Genomic DNA, 6000 nt, shown 5'->3' with positions numbered 1-6000 from the left:
TATATTTTTCTGCATGAAAGAAAAAAAAACCCAACAACTTATCCTCCAATCTAATTAGAATAGTATACGTCTCGTCCTGCCCAGATTACTTGTCAACTCCACAGCTTGGGTATTAGTTCCTATGAGTAATGGTTTGTGGACTCTTACTACCTTCATGAAAGAAAATATAATTTATGCTTACCTGATAAATTCATTTATTTCATGGTGGTCCACGAGACCCTATCCATTATTTTTTATATCTTGATTGCTTTTTTTTTTCTGGCGACAGTACAAGTATGCACCTCTTTTTTCCTTGCTCCTTTTTGTATTGCTCTTTTTTATTTTTCTACCTTTTTTATTTTTCTGGCTTGGCTATACGTCAGACTAGTTTCCAGTATTATAAGAGGGGTTTTAAGAGCTCTTGGAGTTTTGGGATCTTTGCCTCCTCCTAGTGGTCAGAAGTATAATTCCTAGTAGTAATGTGATTGTAGACTCTCACCACCATGAAAGAAATGAATGTATTAGGTAAGCATACATTATATTTTTCCTCTTGTGCCAGCAGTTGTCTTCAAAGCCATTCTCTTATTTTAACTTCTTACCGGTGCTGGATGGTTAAGCTCCACATCTTCATGATGAGCACCCCAGTCTCATAACAGGTATTCTTTCTCTCTATTCTGAAGTGGTGCATACTTACATGTCAGTGTAGCTGTTGGATTTTTGAAAGCTGTATTATGCACTTCAAGTTAGCGTGTATGATAAAGAGTGGGCGCTTTATATTTTTGCTGTGGCTGCACTGCTGTGTATCAGGGATGGACAAACTATTGCTTGTGTGCAAAGTCAAGCCGCGCTGACTGTTGTTTTTTTACAGCACAAGAGCTAAGAATGTTTTTTACATTTTTAAATGCTTGGAAAAAAAATCAAAAGAAGAATAATATTTTGTGACACATGACAATTATATGAAATTAAAATCTCAGTGTCCATTAAGTATTTTTTTTTAAATACAGACACTTTATTTTGTTTATGTACTGTTTGCAGCTGCTTTCATGATACAATGGCAGAGTTGAGCAGTTGCAACTGAGACCATAAGTGGTGCTCTCATTGCTTTGCATTGCTACTCAGCACACTACAATATATGTTGACAAAATGTTCCCTACTCAAAGGAAACAGTCAGAATACACAAAACATTTTGGGCTAGATTACAAGTGGAGCGCTAATTTATCATGCGTCCGTAAACGGGCAAATGTGCCTGTTTGTGGGCGTGCGATAAATAACCAGCCATTACAAGTGGCTGGTTATTGCTATCGTTTATTAACCAGAGATCAGCTCTCTAATTAATGTTATAAACGTACCCCAAATGAAAGTGGTGTGTATTTTATTAAAAAATATAAATTGTTGCATTTTTATTTTTTATTAAAATAACTGCACTAGGCAGTATTTTGGGGGTGGGACAAAGAAAGACAGCGCCTGATGGTGAAGACAAACTTCAGAATGCAAAGTTATACTAAAAGCAGATGGAGATATACTCACAAAAGAACTGGAACTCTTATGTAAAGAAGTGCGAATGTGCGGGCTGATATTCAACAGCATTCAGTATGCTGAGTAACGGATCCTACAAACTGTTCAGAGAAGCAGCCATGGACTCTCCTCCGTAGTGTACAGGAGATCTTCGATATCGGCAACGATTACCCCTCTATGTCTGGAGCAAGCGGCACAGTCCGCAATAAGAAGATGGCTTGTATGTTTGAAAGCTCCCCCAAAGAAGCAGAGGGAGACAATTAGATATGAGCCGTAACAAAGTGTATATTTTTAAAACAAAATATGTTTAATTGTAACGAGCTTAAAACGCGTTTCTCGGCTGCAAGCTCCTGGCCGTTTCATCAAGTTAGTTACACAGGTAAAAACTAAACAAATTTAAAAAGGGTGCCAAGTGATTCAATTGGTCAAACATAAACCAATCACAGCTTTGGATACATTGTACACATACGTTAAAAACAACTGAGTATTTAACTGAATAAAATTAGTAACATTCTTTCTAAAAAACAGTGCAACAATTACATAGGTGTTTTGGGAGACCACATGTGTATTGGTTTGATTAATCAAAATAATAATATTCTATTTTGAAACGTTTACGTGTAGAATATTCAGTGTGTTGGTGTTTAATCTAAGTGTTTTCAAGGCTGGTCAGCGCATTTGATCAAATAAAAACTTTTTATATAATGGTATTTGTTCGGGAGATAAAATATAAATGACGGGGGGAGTGTTGATGATATTAGAAATCTAAACTGTGTCGGTATGTGTCTGATTTATTTCATTAAAATAAAATAAAATAAGGTTTCATTCGGAACCGAAATCGAAATAGTCAGAGCTCTAAACTTTTGTCAGGAACAAGGAGGAGTAGATCTTGCATACATAAAGAACTAAACTTATACCACAGAAAAAAATACACAATGGATGCACAAAAGTATATATGTGTAAATATATGTACAAAAGTAGAAGGGAATATAAATGCATACGGACTTTGATTTTGGGTAGCAAAATAAAAAGCGATCTCTGGTTAGGATATTTATACAGGGCCGGATTGGGAAGCCGGGATACCGGGAAAAATCCCAGTGGGCCGCCGGCCGGCAGCTCAGCTGGGCTGGCCTGGGCTCAGCTGCTGCAGTAGAGCAGAGCAGTGCCAGCAATTAATTAGCAACCAATTTTTTTTTATGTGATCGTTACATTATCATATCATCATTGCAAATGTGTAAGTATGGGCTAAGACTGAGGGCTACTTGACTGTGTGTCTGTCTGACTGTTTATAGGCTAAGAGCGGCACGCTTAGTGCTGGCGCTGCGCTACTAGATTGTGTGTGTCACACTGTGTCTGAGTTACTTTTACCAATACATCCCCCTCCAGCTCCGGCCATAACGCAACCTAGTAGGCTACCTCCGCAAGCCAATCAGGCTGAGTCTGTGTCTGAGTCACTTAGTCACAGCTCAAGTCTGACTGTCACTCACTGGATGAAATTGCGGGGGTGGACAGGGCAGGCCTGGCTTGAACGTCGTTACATCACTGACTCCCACACATGACATAGAGGAGGGAGCCTGCTCAGCCTGGGAGCGTCAGTTAGCCAGTTGCATTGGATGGAAGCCATGTGGGGTCACGTGTGGGAGGGACAGATCACAGACGACGATGGTCACGGCAGGACAGTAGCAAAGATTCAAGAAGTAAGTGGGTAAACTGTGGGTTACATTAAGTCAGATTTGAACCCCACCAGTACTCCACCAGCTCACTGTGCGGTGCACTATTGCTGCTGCATATAAATAAGTATGTAATTAATTGTATTCCCTGTTTAAAAATAATCAATAGTATTACCTAAGTAAAAAGTAATGATTATGTTTTGGCATTCTATATAGAGTTAGTGTACTACTAAGTTGCTGTATGAGTTTACTCTACTCAGCCATTTCATAAAACACCCCCCACTAATTTCATATATATTAATTCAGAGTAATTAAGTTAGATTGTCACACTTATTTGGATTAAAACAAACTATAATGTGAGTTTAGTGGCTGTTCCTATTTTAAACAAAACAACCACTAAAATATACTGTGTCCCTGCATTAGTTATAAAAAATATACTGTGTCCCTGAATTGTGTGTTATAAATAATATACTGTGTCCCTGCATTAGTTAGTTGTTATAAAATATATACTGTGTCCCTAAATTGGGTGTTGTATGAAATTATACTGTGTCCTTACACTGGGTGTATAAAATATGTATGTATATTTGTATGTGTGTATACATGTGTGGTGTGTGTGTATATTTGTATGTGTGTATACATGTGTGATGTGTGTGTATTTGCGTGTGTGTGTGTGTGTATATATATATATATATATATATACACACAGTATATACTGTATGTGTGTGTGTGTGGCAGTTTGTTTAGTATGTCTGTGTGTGTTAGTGTGTCTGTGTGTGTCAGAGTGTCTGTGTGTGTCCCTCAATGATTGTGCTTGTTAGTGTCTCTGGGTGTGTTAGTGTGTGTTTATTAATATATAGTTAGTCTGAATATTAGTGTGTGTTAGTGTGTCAGTGTTTGTTTTAGTGTGTATGTGTGTTTAGGGTGTTAGTGTGTCTGTCAGAGTTTCTGCAAAAATAGACCAACCAAAATCTTCGGCTACTGGCCCATGAAGCCCCAAAACTGGAACTGACCGCTGGTGGGGGAGATCAGTGGGCGGGGGGGGGGGGGGGGCGGTTCTGGGCTGGTCTTCAAAATTTTCCAGGGCTGCTTTGATTTCCCAGTCCGGCCCTGTATTTATATATACATAAAAGAGTGTATGCGAGGCAGAGATGATTTATGGATCGCATAAGTGTCTTAGGATAAAAAATTAATTCATTAGGTAAGTCTTCATCGAGAATAATTCTGAAAACATACACAGTAGATGCACATAAATATATATGTGTAAATGTGTATGCAAAAATAGAAGGGAATATAAATGCATACGGACTATGACTTTGGGTAGCAAAATTAAAGGTGATCTCTCGTTAGGATATTTGTATATACATAAAAGAGTATATGCAAGACATGGATCGCATAAATGTCTTAGGATAAAAAATTAAGTGTTTTTGTTCTATAAAAGAGCAAATTGCTAGAACTATAATATATAAATATTTATTAATGTTATTCAATATACCTCGTTAAAGTCATTTGAGATGAGTGTTTTAATTTATGTAAAAGAGGAATGATTTGTATGTGAAAAAGCAAAATAGGGTGTGGGAGTTTCCCTTTGGCCAATAGGGCAAAATAGGGTGTGGGAGTTTCACATTGGCCAAAGGGAAACTCCCACACCCTATTTTGCTTTTTCACATACAAATCATTCCTCTTTTACATAAATTAAAACACTCATCTCAAATGACTTTAACGAGGTATACTGAATAACATTAATAAATATTTATATATTATAGTTCTAGCAATTTGCTCTTTTATAGAACAAAAACACTTAGACTTGTGAATCGTTTTGAAAATCCCACACGTAGTCTCATAATTCCATGTCATATGTCACTCATTTGTTTTCCATACATATTTCTATTAGTAAGAGACTAGATTCCTGCTTGGGAACGTACTGTAATATCTTACATCTAGTCACTTTTTATTAGACATCCCTTACTCGCTAGTGTTTTCAGAGTTTTTTTTTTTCGAAGAAGAAGATTCACCTAATGAATTAATTTTTTATCCTAAGACATTTATGCGATCCATGTCTCGCATATACTCTTTTATGTATATACAAATATCCTAGCGAGAGATCACCTTTAATTTCGCTACCCAAAATCATAGTCTGTATGCATTTATATTCCCTTCTATTTTTGCATACACATTTACACATATATATTTATGTGCATCTACTGTGTATGTTTTTTTTCTGTGCTCGCAGTGTTTTCAGAATTATTCTCGATGAAGACTTGCCTAATGAATTAATTTTTAATCCTAAAACACTTATGCGATCCATAAATCATCTCTGCCTCGCATACACTCTTTTATGTATATATAAATATCCTAACGAGAGATCGCTTTTTATTTCGCTACCCAAAATCAAAGTCCGTATGCATTTATATTCCCTTCTACTTTTGTACATATATTTACACATATATACTTTTGTGCATCCTTTGTGTATTTTTTTCTGTGGTATAAGTTTAGTTCTTTATGTATGCAAGATCTACTCCTCCTTGTTCCTGACAAAAGTTTAGAGCTCTGACTATTTCGATTTTGGTTCCGAATGAAACCTTATTTTATTTTATGAAATAAATCAGACACATACCGACACAGTTTAGATTTCTAATATCATCAACACTCCCCCCGTCATTTATATTTTATTTCCCGAACAAATACCATTATATAAAAAGTTTTTATTTGATCAAATGCACTCAGATTAAACACCAACACACTGAATATTCCACACGTAAACGTTTCAAAATAGAATATTATTATTTTGATTCATCAAACCAATACACATGTGGTCTCCTAAACACCTATTTAATTGTTG

The sequence above is a fragment of the Bombina bombina genome, chromosome 6 (genome assembly GCF_027579735.1).
Source record: "Bombina bombina isolate aBomBom1 chromosome 6, aBomBom1.pri, whole genome shotgun sequence".
Lineage (NCBI taxonomy): Eukaryota > Metazoa > Chordata > Amphibia > Anura > Bombinatoridae > Bombina > Bombina bombina.
This window is presented reverse-complemented; position numbering follows the sequence as displayed.